Here is a 15,254-nt window from a genome sequence, read left to right as displayed (position 1 = left end):
ATCTCATTGTGGTTCTGATTTGCATTTCCCCAATGACTAATGATGTGAAGCATCTTCTCATGTGCTCATTGGCCATTTGTAGCTCTTCTTTGGAGAAATGTCTATTCATTTTTTTTTTTTTAAGAGAGAGAGAGAGTGTGTGGCAGGGGGAGGGGCAGAAGGAGAAGGGGAGAGAGAGAATCTTAAACAGATTCCCCATTGAGTGCAGAGCCCGATGCAGGGCTCGATCTCACCACCCTGAGATCATGACCTGAGCCGAAATCAAGAGTCTGATGCTTAACCGACTGAAGCACCCAGGTGCCCCTGGAGAAATGTCTATTCAGATCCTTTGCCCATTTTTTTTTTAAATGGTCATTTATCTTTTTAGTAATAGGTGACAATAATTCTTCATATGCTCTGCATACAGATTCTTAATCAGATCTATGATTTGTAAATGTTTCCTCCCATTCTGTGAGTGGCCCTTTCACTTTCTTTATGGTGCCCTTTAAAGCACAGAAATCTTTATTTTTGGTGAAGTCCGCTTTATCCGTTTTTTTCTTTGTTACGTATGCTTTTGGGGGCATATCAAAGATACTCTCAGTCTTCAACCTTAAGTTCAGATTCTTTCCATCTGCATAGTTCTGAATTCTGCCTGAGGTTTGTAAATATCTTTTCTATTACTTGCATCTTGAACAAGCCTATCTGTCTCAGATTACAAATTCCCAGGGCAGTGACCAATTCTGAAAAACAAGTTCACACTGTGCAATTAATTAAAGCTTCAACGATGAAGACGATAGTGATCCAGAGGCCAGTAAGTCCTCCCCTTGGGTCGAACCCCATCTTGCAGGACAAATCCATTTCCCCTTCCCAGGTGCTGAGGATGACTTTGACGTGAAGGCCCCAGAGAAGGGGGGCGGCCCCTGGACACCATGGAGGGGGGTCAGGAGCGGCCGACCTGCTTGGAGCATGCCCACCAGTAGAAAGAATTTCCGCTAAGCCTGGCTTTGCACCAAGCCAGGGGCAGCGGTTTGTGCTGGGCTGGTGATGGGGGCTGGGAGCTGGCCTTGCCTCTCCCACTGCAAGAAGGTACACTGTGCTCCCTGAGCAAAATCAAGGCTCTAGTGCCGTCAGCTCAGGCTAAGGGCAGTAACACGGGTGAGGCAGGCAGACGCAGGGAACGGAAGAGGGTGGCTCTTCAGCTCCTAGTCTCCAGAGACGCTCTGAGGCGGCAGATCCTTCTGGCCAGCTGACTTCAAGCTGACCCCTGTGGGACTCCGGGGATCTTCCTAGGCCGTGCCGGGGCAAACCAGTCCTGAGCAGTGGATGGGGACCACAACTGACCAGCCTCAGATTCCAAGCTGCCCACACCCATGGGCTTTGGCAGGACTCAATAGCACATTCCAGTCCGGCATCATTTAGAAAGCTCCTACCAAGCACCCGTGCCAGGTCCCACAGGGCTCTCTGTCTTGGACCTCAGCTCCCTCCCTGGCGCGTTGTGGGTATTTGGGTTGCTGTCTGGGTCAGGAGTCCCTCACGGGGCGCCTGGGTAGCTCAGTCGTTAAGCGTCTGCCTTTGGCTCAGGGTGTGATCCCGGCGTTATGGGATCGAGTCCCACATCAGTCTCCTCCACTGGGAGCCTGCTTCTTCCTCTCCCACTGCCCCTGCTTGTGTTCCCTCTCTTGCTGGCTGTCTCTCTCTCTGTGAAATAAACAAATAAAAATCTTAAAAAAAAANAAAAAAAAAAAAGAGTACCATGTCCCTGCTAAACTCAGAGGCCATGGAAAGAACCCGGTTTTGGTATCAGAATAGTTTCTACATTGGATTACCACTTAATCCATGTGTGATTTGGGGTAAGTCATTTAACACCTCTGTGGGTCTCCCCCACATCTGGGAAATGGTGTGACTGATGTCCCAGGGTGGCTGTGTGAGCAAATGAGGTGAGGTCTACAAGTGTCTAGTGTCTGATAGGACGGATGTTTTCCTAGAGCTTTGCTCTTGCACAATTCCCATACCTCACCAAACCTCCTTGGCAACTCCTTTCTTTTTTTTAAGATTTTATTTATTTATTTGACAGAAAGAGACAGCGGGAGAGGGAACACAAGCAAGGGGAGTGTGAGAGGGAGAAGCAGGCTTCCTGCAGAGCAGGGAGCCCAATGCGGGGCTCGATCCCAGGACCCCGGGATCATGACCTGACCCGAAGACAGATGCTTAAAGGCTGAGCCACCCAGGCGCCCCTCCTGGACAACTCCTTTTTTTTTCTTTTAAAGATTTTATTTATTTATTTGACAGAGAGAAAGACAGCCAGCGAGAGAGGGAACACAAGCGGGGGGGTGGGAGAGGAAGAGGCAGGCTCCCAGCAGAGGACCCCGATGCGGGGCTTGATCCCAGGAGCCCAGGATCACGCCCTGAACCAATGGCAGATGCTTAACGACTGAGCCACCCACGTGCCCCGCAACTACTGACTGCATCCTTCCCTCTCTGTCCCATGGCCCATGCAATTAATTACAGCTTTAATGATGACCCGATAATGACCAAAAGCGGGTACTCAGTAAAGTCTTGGTGAGTGAATAACTCTTCTCTGGTTTCCTGTTTGCCAGGCCCTCCCCTGCAGTCTCTGCTCCTCCCTGTAGCCAGGGCAGCCCTCCCGAAGCACATATTCCTTCCTGCCATTGCCAAGACCAAGCATTAGTGACTTCAGACTGTCCGATTGTGTGAGGTTCTCCAGCAGCCCTTGACGGCCCAGGCCAGTCCAGAGAAGGCTGATGATGAATGAATCCGTCTTGGAAATTTCTCACCCAGGTGAGATGGAGGGGCCAATGGGATGAGAGGGATGTTTATAAGAGTGATTGACAAAGTGCACCAAGACATGGAAGGTAAATGGGGAGAAAAGGGAAAAAGGGAGTAAGAGAAGCTGGGTTATCACCCAGTCCGTTGGAAGGAGAGCTGTTACGGTCCTAGAGTGATGTTTGCATTCTCAACGTCATAGGCAGGGTGGCTCCGGGTGACATGGCCAGAGTATGGCTGGGGGGAGTATGGGGACCAGAGGGCAGTGGCAGTGATGGTCCCGGAGACGAAGCAGTCAAGGAACTGAAAGGTAGGGTGGCGATGGGTCAGCATATGATTGACTGTCCACCTTTGCAAGTGAAAGGAGTCTTTCTTAATCTACAGTCCACATAGGAGTAACAGGCGTGAGCCTGGACTGTCCTGAGTAAACTGAGGCATATGATCATTCTGGTGTTCAGGCACTCAGGCCGATGTTAGGCCTCAGGATGGGGAAGAAGCTGAGTGCCTGCTGTGACGTCATTAAGGACTGATGGGACACGCAGGCAGGTGAGCACAGAGTGAGGCAAGGTGGCGTGACCAGTGCCAAGAAGCTTGCCAAGCAGGAGCTTTAAAGAGGGAGAAGAGCCTACGGGGGGAAGCTTGGCTGGGGACAGAGGCAGACACAGGCACCACCTTCAGACCAGGGGGAGAGTAAGATTTGCTCAACCTCATACATGAGTCATACATTTTTGGACTTTCTCAAGCATTTTTTTTCAATCTCATAACTTTCTTGAAAATTATCTGTTATGTTTCCCTTTCAGAAAACGAAACCAAGGCAGAATGTGATTTAGGTGATTGACCCAAGGCAAATTGAGGAAGCCGCTGAAGTAGGGTTGCCAGAGAAGATACATGACACCCGGGGCGCCTGGGTGGCACAGCGGTTAAGCGTCTGCCTTCGGCTCAGGGCGTGATCCTGGTGTTACGGGATCGAGCCCCACATCAGGCTCCTCTGCTATGAGCCTGCTTCATCCTCTCCCACTCCCCCTGCTTGTGTTCCCTCTCTCGCTGGCTGTCTCTATCTCTGTCAAATAAATAAATAAAATCTTAAAAAAAAAAAAAAAGATACATGACACCCAATTCAACTTGAATTTCAAATGAAGAATGGATAGTTTTTTAGTATAAGTATGTCCCAAATATTTCATGGGACATACTTAACACGAAAAAAGTTTTTTTCTTTATTGTTTATCTGAAATTCAAATTCAGCTGGGCAGCCTTGGTTTTTGGTTGATTTGTTTTGTTTTGCTAAACCTGGCAATCCAGAAGGAAGGTGAGGGGCCAGAGCGGAGGCCGTATGAATCAGAGAGCCTTGTTAGTGGCCCGGGAGGCTGGGAGGGCAGGGCCAGGTCTGAGCATGGGTGAGAGAAGAGTATCAGCCTGAGGACGGTGACCAGCATGGGGAAAGGGCTCAAAACCAGCCAAGTCAGCTTCTGGACGGTAGCGTCCGTGGGGTAAGTGAGAGTGCTTTCTGCTCATGACTGTGCACACTCGCTCACAATCAGATTGAGCCTCAGAGCCCACAAAGGGTGCTCACATCTGTTATTTTAATTGGATCCTCTCAGCCTTAGGAAGTAGGCACAGCGCAAATCCCAATGCCAAAAGCGCTGATGAGAACACCAAGGTTCAGGGAGGTTTTGTTGAGGCTCTGGAGTTGGGGCCCACAAAGGAAGGGTTCTCTGGGGAGGGCATCAGCTCTTGTAGGGCGTGGGAGAGCTGTGGCAAACCCTAAATCTCACCCCAAAGGCCCAGGGAGCGTAGTACCTTCCTCCCAAGCCAGCGGGCCACAGCGGAGAGGGGAATCAGCCTGAGAGAGCTTTCACTGGGGAGGGAGGGAGATGCAGAGAGAAGAAAAATGACCAAAGATCTGGATCTCCTAGTAAATCATTAGCCTTCGCCAGAATACAGAAGCTGTGGACTGTTACTATAAAATACTGAAATTAAATGAAATACAGCCCAAATTAAATATAATTAGACAAAATAAAATAACAAAGCTAAGAAGAATAAAGGTGCCAAACTATCTGATAAAGGTTCAGGAGAGCCGGAACTCCCAGGGCTGGGGCCCGAGGTAGGCTCAAGGACAGAGCCTTTGGCTACCGGCCAGGGAGCCCAGTGGCAGCGGGGGACAGTGGCTGCATTCCTGATTCCGCACACTGGCTCACTGACCCTATGGCATCTCTTATCTCTTTTGGCGGGCGGTGAGTTAGGTAGCAGTTCACAAGGGCAGTTGTTCAGAGGCGCTCAGGGAGAGCCGCAAGCTCATTTCCAGGTGTGGGAAGACACTGAGGGCTGCCCTAGGTGCTGGGGTCAGTGCACTGACCCACCAACATGTGGTGATGTCCTACTGTGTGCCAGGCAGTGTGCCGCGGGCTGGGCAAGGCCCCTGTCTTCATGGGGCTGACATCCTGGTTTGGAGGTGGGTGGAGTGGAGGACACAGACAATACGTAAGTGAACAGATACGTGAGCAGGGAGGCCATGTTTGAGGTGAAGCCCGTATGAAGTGTGCAGCCAGGCACGTATCTGGGACTGAGGGGTCCAGGCAGTGGAGCCGGCTCGTACAGAAACCCTAAGGGGCAAAGAAGCCGAAGATGCTAGAAGAACGAAAAGAAGGTCAGCGTCTAAAAGAGAGGGTGAGATGAGAGGGAGGGCAGTCCTGCAGGGCCTGTGGGAAGGGTGAGGCCTCTGGGCTTGGTTCGAGTGGGCGGGAAGCTGTCGGAGGAGTCTGAACGGCACTGCAGTGGCATCTGATAGATGTTTTAAAACAGTAGCTTCAGAAATACATGTTGAGGACATTGTGGTAAATGAAATAAGCCAGGCTCAGAAGCACTTGATACCACTTACATGAGGAACCTAACATAGTCAAACTCAGAGAAGCGGAGTGGAAGCATGGTTGCCAGGGGCTGAGAGGAGGAGGAAATGGGCACAAAGTTTCAGGTATACAAGATGACTAAGTCCTAGAGATCTACCAGACAGCAGAGTGCCTACGGTTAACTATATTGTATTGTATACTTAAACATTTGTTAAGAGCGTAGATCTTATGTTAAGTGCTCCTATCTCTCTCTCTCTCTCACACACACACACACACACACACACACACACACACACACACACACGGAAAGAAAGCAATACACGTTATATCATGACCAGGTACACCAGGTATGTATACAAACAGAGGTTTTTTAAAACGTATCAAAATAAAACAAAAGTGTCACAAAACAATAGATATTTGGTGCCATGTATTCTGATAGTCCCAATTCTTCTGTTTCATTAAAATGAGAATCGGGTCATGACCCACGAAATTGATTTCACGCCCACTAATTGGTTGTAACCTACAGGTTACACTGCTTTTAGAATATTTCTCTGGCCCTTGGGTGTAAAGTGGATTGTGGGGGAGTGGGGGGGAAGCAAGAGGAGTGGCAGGAAGACCAGTGAGGATGGTGTTGCACAAATCCAGACACAAAAGGATAGAGGATTGGACTGGGATGTTGGCGGTGAAGACAGAGGCAGATGGGCAGACATGGGATATATTTTAGAAGCAGCATGGACAGGACTTATTAATGAATTAGATGTAAAGGGAGAGAGAGGGAGGAATTAGTAATGACTTAGTTTTTGGCTTGGGTTGCTGGGGAACAGCAGTGCTGATTACTGACATGGGTTACCATGGGGAGGGAGCAGATTTGCAGGTAATCAAGAGTTCTGTTTGGGCGATGTCAATTTCAGCACAATTTCACTCCTCTTAATTGTTCCTGCTCCCAGCTTAGCATCAGCTCCTGAGAAAGTACACAACAGGTAGAAAGCAACCCATGGTGAAACATTAAGGCAAAACAAAAAAGTTAGTTAATAGCTACTCAGAGCTTCCTCTCCGCCTGGCAGTGTTAAAAGCATTATGAATATTCATTTAATTCTCAGGATAATGCAATGAAATAGGGGCCATTATTGTCTTCATCTTACAGAAGAGGCACAGAGAGGTTACTTTCTTTGTCTTTAGTCACATAGCAAATACCTGCCTGAGCGGAGATTTAAACCAGTTCTGCCTGACCGCAAAAGGTAGCTCTCATCAAAAGAAGAACTCAATGTTTTGGAGAAGGATGACTCTTGACTTGGAAAGATGTCGCATTATCTTGCAGAGCTGAAAAACAGGAGCAGGATTCAGACAGTAAAAGGTAGATGCAGTTTTTGATCTGCTTTTATTTTAAAAGATAAAGATAAAAGACTAGATAGAGGAAAGACTAGAACGATGTCTATCACAACGTTCACACTGGTTATCATTGGCTGGTGGGATCACAGGTGGCTTCAATGTTTGACAATGATAATATGCAGCCATTGTAAAAGAATGTCCTTTAAAAATGGGGAGAAAATGAGATCACGTTCTGCCTATCTAGAGAGTTTACAGTAACACAGACCCACAAGACAAGTGTGGTGTGTGTCGTGGTGGAAACCTCAGGACACCTGGACTCTCCTCTCCGTACCCTCCACGACTCACTGTGTGGCCTTGAGCAAATCTCAAGCCCTCTCTGGACCTCAGAGGGGGATTTGGGGAAGGGCCTAGGAACAGTGGCATCCCAGTTAATGTTTAACAACTAGCTCTCCAAAAAAAAAAAAAAAAAAATCCTTGATTTGTAGCAGTGAGTGATTTCCATGGTATAAATATTCCCACCAGTTTCAAGGTCGTATTCAGGTGACCAACATATAGTGGGAAGAGATACACAGCCGCTCACCATTACATAGCATTTCCACCAGGAAAATACAATGCTCTTGTTACCAAGAGCATAGATAACGGCAAAACGTAATAAAATAATTGGGACTTGATGAGTTTGGAGTATTTATTACCTTTGTTTTCAAAGTAACTTAATTGTAATCTTATGTAACTTAACGTTCAATAATAGCGGTGTTTAACAACTGGCTTGCAAAATCCGTAAACACGGAGCAGTCTCTCTAGAGAGGGCGTGCGAACCCGCTCCAGCAAACCACTGCCCCGGAGCCTCTCGAGCTCTGACAGGCGGAAGGTCCAAGGTTAGATGGGGCTGGGAGCCCACGGAGGTCATGGCGGTGGGAACTGAGCCCACCCTCTGCTCCTCCACCCCACAGGGCATCTGGGCCTGAATCACAGTCTCTGGAAGGAGAGGGAGGAAGGAGCCCAGGAGAGAAGGGCTCTAACCAGGAAGGCAAGTGGCAGGAAGAGCTGGCGGCATCGATGTTATTGTTGGAGCTGTTTTTCTTTGTCTTATCAATGGCAGAGACCAGGGTAAACAATACCCTTGACTTGATATCACTTCACGAGCCAACAGGAAAACCCCCAAGCATGGGTCTGTGAGGAGCTGGCCACTTGGGAGGGCCTGAATCTTTTCCCAGCCCTGAGTGCTCCTGTTCTGCCTGCTTCGGCTTCCCCTTTTCCAGCTGAGCACACAGCTCTGCGCTGTCAGGAGCTCCTTCTCTGCAGCGGCCCCTCCTGCCAGGTCCCGCGGGCTTCAGACAGAGTAGTGCCTGCTGCGAGGGCCACGGCAGAAGCAAGGCCGCCTTTCTGCTCTTCACTTCATGTCTCCGGCACAGACACCACCCAGTCTCCACGTCATCTTCAATTTGGGAGCTTTGGAGGCCCTCTGAGGATCACCTCCCTGCCGCAGATTTGGAAACTGAGGTCCAGGGAATTCAGGGAGCCTGCCGCAGTGTCGAGAGAAGTAATGGCACACACATTGTGGCAACATTGAAAAGTCTGAGATCAAGTGTTGGGGAGGGCGTGGACCCACAGGACCCCTTATGCTGGAACATATTCAGCAGTGTCTTGCAAAGGTGAACATCTATGTGTCCTAAATGCAGCAAACGCATGTACTCGAGAGATGCTCTTACGCACATATGTCAGGAAGGGTCCCAGCGGCACTTGGCAAGAGCCATCAGCAGGAGAGTGGCCAAAGAAGCGGCTGTAGTTGCACTATGGGCTAGAATATAGCATCCAGATGAATGAATGACAGTGGCACGACTTTAATATGATTACACTTTAGCAGTACTATGGGAAGTGGAGGACGTAAGTCACCACAATTTCAAACAGCACGACACCCTTTTAATCATGTTGAAGAACAAATCAAAATATATTTTTAGAACACACATATATGAGACAGAACTTTCTAAATAGGAAAGCAAAGAAATGGTTCCAGACGATGATGATGTCGGGTTGGGGAGCCTGGGGGACTGGCTAGGGGTAGGCCTCATAGTTCTATATAAATTATTGCCAAGGTCCTAGCTTTTATGTTGGCTGGATTGTTCGCAGGGGCTGATTACATTCCAAAATAGTTACTTGCAAAAGAATGTTACAAAGCAAAGGTTATGGTTAGTGCCCTTCCACGCACCTGGGCTGAGGGAGAGGGACAAGGTTGGCACTGGACTTCAGAAGACGTGACTGCTGCCACAAGCTTATGTTTCAGGGGGCCAACTCAAAATCACGGAATCAGAAGCCACGTGATTTTCCTCTTCTCACTACTAGTTTTCAAATGGGTAAAACGAGGTTTTTGGACCAGATCATCTTCGAGCCCCTCCAGTAGCTGACCTAGAGCCGACTGTGCTGTTGTAGCAAGTAAACCCCCAGCCTCAGCGACCAGACAGCAGAAAGTTTGTCCAAAGCGCACAGTCACAGTCTGGGAGGTTCTCTGCCTCAGATCTCCTGCAGCGCTGATTCAGCGATCTGGCCTCTTGTGTCTTGGAGTCGTTCACTTCCCACCTCAAGAATGGGAGAGAGAAACCACGGAGAAGCCACACCTAGACTTGCTGCCTTATTAGAGACACACTGCTTCTGCTCACTGTCCTGTTGTTGAGAACGAGTCCCAGGCAGTGTCCAGGGAGGCTGCAAGGGAGGCTGGGAAGTGGAGAGAGGACATGGATGCTTAGTGAACAGTGACCCTTCTTGCCAGAGCCCCCCGGCCTTTCTGCAATCCTCGAGTCTCTGAGTTGTTCCAGACCAGATTTGACAGTCTCCTGTCTCTGAGTCCACAAACCACAAAAGCTCGCTGAGTTTATTCACTCATTCCTTAAGTAAACAGAAGGCATGCTCTGCTCCAGGGCTGGGTCAGCCAAAGGAGCTCATAGTCCAATAGTGTTGCTGGGTGGAAGGGGGTGGGAAGGGAGGACTGACCATTCTACAAATGTCATAATGCCACGCGAACACCCTCTAGTCAAGAATAAAAGAGAATATCAAATGGGTGGGTGTGAGGGTGAGAACAGGGGTTATGATTACAAAAGCCTTCTTTGAGAAAGTCATTTTTTCAGCTAGGTTTTGAAGGGGGAGAGAAGACTGCCAAGAGGCTAACAGAGGAGGCGCTTCCCGGCAAGGGAACAGCATGTGTGAAGGCCTGAGGCAAGAAAGGCCTTGCATGAGTGGGAAAGGACAGTTGTTTCATTTTGCTGGAGGGCGGGGGACACGTGTGGTTTAGGAGCTAGAAGGAGGTTGTGCTGGCAATTAAGGTAGAAAGGTGGTCAACAGCCAGAGGCCCAAAGGGCCTCGAACACCATGCTCGTAGGTGTTTGGACTTTATTCCATGGGCAGCCGTGGAACAATTGTCTAGTAGGCAAGAAAGGCCAAGAGGTGCCTGGAGGGGCAGATTTAGCCCCTCCCAAAGTCGCCATCAGCCAGCTGCCTCCATTCTTTGATATGGGCAAGACTTCCCATAACAATGAAGAGAGCTCTGTGCACTCAACTTTAGGGTGAGTGTATTAATTCCCATTTTCCAAACAGAGGCTTCATAAGCCCAAATACATGGAAATTCCAGAGCCACTCCCCCATGTGCTCCACAAGAGGACAGGGCCACGTTTTGATCACTGGTCCTGAGTGACCAGGCATCTTCTTTCCAGCCTTGGAGGCCCAGGGTGTCTCCACAGATTGAAGTTTGCTAAGGGGCTATTGATAAAATGTATATAGCTTGTTTTTTGTTTTTTGTTTGTTGTTTATTGTTTATGGGTTTTTTTTGTTTTTGTTTTTGTTTTTAAGTAGAAGTAGATGTGAAATTGAAAGGAGCGGAGGAAAGTCATGGCTTCCTCTAGCTCCTGTGTGAGGAAGGGCCCAACTCTGCCCCAGCACTTTTCTGAGGGCTCTTCCTCAGGAACAGGGGCCCACTAGGCCTGCTCCTATGACTTCCAGTGATCAGAGGTCCAGGGCCTTTGGCCAGCTTGCCCCAGGCCATGCACAAGGGTAGGGCAGAGAACCCGAGGCTTCTTTTTTTTTTTTAAGATTTTATTTATTTATTTATTCGACAGAGATAGAGACAGCCAGGGAGAGAGGGAACACAAGCAGGTGGAATGGGAGAGGGAAGCAGGCTCCCAGCAGAGGAGCCTGACGTGGGGCTCGATCCCATAACGCCGGGATCACGCCCTGAGCCGAAGGCAGACGTTTAACCGCTGTGTCACCCAGGTGCCCCCCTGAGGCTTCTGACAGCCAGGCTGGGGCCCCCCATGCTCATGCACAGTGTCCAACCTTGAAACCAAGCAAGCACCCTCTGAGGGCCTTCCAGAGGCCAAGGCCATCAGAGTGTCCAATGCCCTCCTGTGTCCTGGGATTCAAGTAGCAGGGAGAAGACTTTGCGCATGAGCAAACTGTTGAGCGAAGGATATCAACTCACCAAAGTCACAGCTGGGTAATGGACCGTCTCCAAAGGCCCAGGCGCTTTCCACAACTCAGAACCTACACAGAGTGGCTGGCTGAATTTAAGGTTCATGGATCCCCTCACCTTTTATGGTTCTTTCATCAAGAGTCAAGAGTCTGTGGGTGAGGCCTGGAGTGGTCAGGCTGCCCCCATGGTGTGGCCGTCAGAGCCTTGCTCGAAGATGCTGAAATCGTGCTAGCAGTCACCGAGTCCCATGTCCTGGCAGCAAGGACGCTGCGTCCACGGGGAGAGGAGATAGCAAACAGTCTTCATCTTCTGGGTCAGCTCCACCCTTCGTGGTGACACAGAGTGCTGTGTTTGCAGTCATGCCTCGGGAAGGTTCTGCACCCAGCGATTTCTGTCCTGGGTGGGGGGATGGGACAGTGCGCGTGCAGGGAGAGTCTTTGCCATTTTGCTATCACTGCTGTAAACTGACACCTTCTGTGTCAACACACAGTCCAAAGGAACCCAATGCCTAGCCCTGGCCCAGAGGAGAGACAACGCTCAGCCTTCCCAGGGTGCACTTTGCTGTTTACTGCTGAGGCTTGGAGTGCGGGCAGCTTCAAGAGGGTTAAGGGTTGTGTGTCACCATGCGATGTGCTTTAGAGAAATAAGCAGCGTCAATTAGCACAGGATCGTGAAGCCCCCTCTTCTTCCTCTGCTCATGGCTGGTGCCTTTCAAGCCCAAACTGAAGGCTGATTCCCCCATGAAGATCTCTGCTTGCCCTTCTTTCCAAATTTTCTCTTGCTTCTCTGAGCTCAAAGCTCTTGGTTGGAAACTCCCCCAAACATCCATCAGACTGTGGGCTGGGGGAACTTTAGGGATAGAGACTCCCCTCCATGCACCCTTTTCCTCCCAACCAACACTCCAGGTAAATTGAGTATTTCTCTTGTTTAAGTGATTACTACCACACTTGTCTTTTTGAATGACGGCTTATTCCAAGTTAGCAAAGCACCATCCTCCTGTTCACATCTCACTGGACCATGCCAGTCAGTAATTGAGAAAATGGAGGTTTACAGAGAGGGCAGAGACTTGCCCAAGGCCACGTGGCCAGACCTCTGTTCTCCAAATCCTATCTCTTCTCCATTCTAGAGACCATGAGGTAGACAGAGTTAACAGAAAGAGAAAGGGGCAGGGACCTAAGCCTCACCCGGGAGCTCCCTCCTACCTGTATTTCTGGGGCCACAGCTGCCACACCAGGAGACTGCCAGATGAGGACCAATGAGGGGGGAATGAGAATGTGGAGTGGATTAGGAGAAGGTGGCTTAGACATCAGGCTTCCTGGGTGAGCTTGGGCAAGTCCCTTTCCTTCTCTGGGCCATGGTGCCTCCTCCTCCCTGAAGTGAGGGCATGGGCTAGGACCTCTGACATTTAAAGGCAAGGCTTCTTGATGTGTACCTGATGGGGACAGGGGAGGCACAGAGTTTGGGCCTGGGTTGGTCTTTTGAGCCTGGCACCCAGGCCCCTGATACCCATCTGGCCATCTGCACCCATCACCTCCCATTCCACAGGAGGTGCTGTTTTAGGGACTCCTTTAGGACAGGCTGAGGGGCTGACCTCAGGACAAACAGCTGCTACTCAGACAAACTGTCTGTCAGTTGTTCACATTTATTGATTACTTACTGGGTACAGAGCCCACGTGTTGGGCTGGTGTGCTGCGGCCAAGAGGAAGCAAAGTGCAAAACCAAAGGAGCCATTCAGGCTTCAAAGGGGAGCATGATCTGGCCACCATCCAACCCTCCATCCAGCCATCCACCTAGCAAACATTTGGGGATCGTCTACTTTCTATGTAGCAGGCCCTGTGTAGGAACTATGTGGCAAGGGTGGGGGTGGGAGGGGGTAAAAGGGGCAGAGGCCACCAGCATGGTTGCCAGGTAGGACAAGAACCCTCACAGTATCAAATCACGGAGAGACAGGGAACCCCAGAGCAGATGCCTCTCTGGGCAGGTGACAGACTCAGAGTTTTATGAGAACCATGACAGAAAGGTACTGAGTAGCTACCCTTCTCCATAGGTTCCACTACGTCCCATTTATTGCCTTATATCTAATGGTACCTGCCTGGCCCCCGAAACAATGTGAATGTGCAACCCACACTAGGAAAATGTCAGCACTGCAAATAACAGGACTACCTTCACCCAGAAGGAGAGCTAGGGGCAGAGACAGAGAGCTCTGGGCTGGTCCTGGGTGCCTCGGGGTCTCCTCTGCGCTCCCCAACTGCCTGCTTGTGCAATTGGAAGATGTCCCCTCTCTGAACAGCAGTTTTCTCTAAAATGTCCACAGAAAGTCTAAATCGGGGGTTTCAAATCCTATTCCCCCTCCTCCCATCTTGGAACCTTAATGAGAGTGGTAGAGCTCCAGAGATGACTCTGAATATTTCCAGGAGTTATCACATCTACTTCTAACAAATCTGTACCTTCTGTTTAAACAAACAGATTGAACACTGACTTAAAATGTAAAGGGATAGGTCTCTGATAAATAAACATATGTTAAAATATACCTGGTACACACACTATCAGTTGTATTGATAATCATAGATTGTTTGATAGGAAAAAATCTTTGACATTGTCAAATGATCTGAGACGAAAACACTGAAGGGGTTCCTGGTTGGTGACATGGTGGGAAAGGGGGACACATCCCTGAAGGCCGTTCAGGTCCAAGCACCCACAGATGCTGTCTGTGTAGGTAGTGGGAGAAATCCTTGTGGAGGGGGTGGTGGAGAGCTGACTTTTATGGAATGTCTTCTGCTTACCACACTCAAACTGGTCCACTCATAAACATCCCCAGAGGAAGGACTGTGACTGTCCCCATTTTACAGAGTTGAAATTAGACTTGTTCGCAGGGGTTAGGCGCCATGCCGAGGTCACTGAGCTGGAAGGTAGCCAACCTGGCAATTGAATGCCTGACGGAATGGCTCCAGAGCCAGGGGTGAGGTGGGAGAGGTGACTAGGTCCCCTCCAGATGCCTCTCGTCCAAGTCCCTGGCGATGGCATAGCGCAGGCGCCTGATGACTACCCCAGACTGAGCGGGTGAAGGCCCTGGGCTTCGGGCTGTGTCAGGCCGAGGAGGGGACAGGGGCGGAGGTTCCCCCCCAGGCATACTTGGAGTAGCTGGATCGTTCTGGAAGGTGGGTGACAATCGTCTTCCTGAGTTCCCCCAGTCCCATCTGGGGTCCTGGCGGCCCGCCGAGGCACCGGGTTGGGCTGGGGCCGGGGGTCTGGGCGGAGGAAAAGGCCGGCCCAGAGCAGAAATAGGAGACGGGAGAGGGGGAGGGGGGAAGGCGAGGGAAGGAGGCGGGGAGTCTTTCCTGGGGCAGGAACCCGGGCCCCCCTTGGCGGAGCCGGCCCGCAAAGCGATTCCGCAGATGGAAGGAATTAAGTGGGAGGGGGAGGGTCCTACGGTGATAGCGAGGGGAGGGAGGGAGCGAGGCGTGTATGTGTGCGCGCGCGTGTGTCTGGGAGGGGAGGGGGGGAAGACAGAGAAACACATCAGACTAGACGGAAATAGAAAAGACGACACACACACACAAGCACACACACACACGCACTTAAGAGAGAACCACAGAAAAAGACGACGAGCCGGACAGAGACAGGGACACAGGAAATATTAACCTGAAAGAGAGCGGAGAGAGAATGAGAAAAGAAGAAAAATCGGGCAAGAAAAAAGGAGTGGAAATGAAATAACTGCAGAGGATTTAGAAAGAACGAGAGACAGAAGAGCGCCAAGCAGAGCGAGAGCAGATTGATTAGGCCGGGGCTGTCCTGAGCTCCCGCAGGCTCCGGGAGCAGGGCGAGTGGGTGGGCGGGCGGGGGGAGGAGTGGGGCCTGAGAGG

The 15,254-nt window shown here is 50.3% G+C and overlaps 1 long non-coding RNA gene across 1 annotated transcript; it reads left to right on the top strand.

Annotated features, from left to right (window-relative positions):
- The first annotated feature begins 743 nt into the window (after positions 1-743).
- Positions 744-3,750, top strand: LOC117802605. Its single transcript, XR_004625964.1, has 3 exons — positions 744-790; positions 2,577-2,778; positions 3,564-3,750. It is a non-coding gene; the product is annotated as an uncharacterized LOC117802605 (long non-coding RNA).
- The last annotated feature ends 11,504 nt before the right edge of the window (positions 3,751-15,254 follow it).

The sequence above is a fragment of the Ailuropoda melanoleuca genome, chromosome 6 (assembly GCF_002007445.2).
Source record: "Ailuropoda melanoleuca isolate Jingjing chromosome 6, ASM200744v2, whole genome shotgun sequence".
Lineage (NCBI taxonomy): Eukaryota > Metazoa > Chordata > Mammalia > Carnivora > Ursidae > Ailuropoda > Ailuropoda melanoleuca.
The sequence above is the reverse complement of the archived record's forward strand: the minus strand, read 5'-3'. Positions and strand labels throughout refer to the sequence as shown.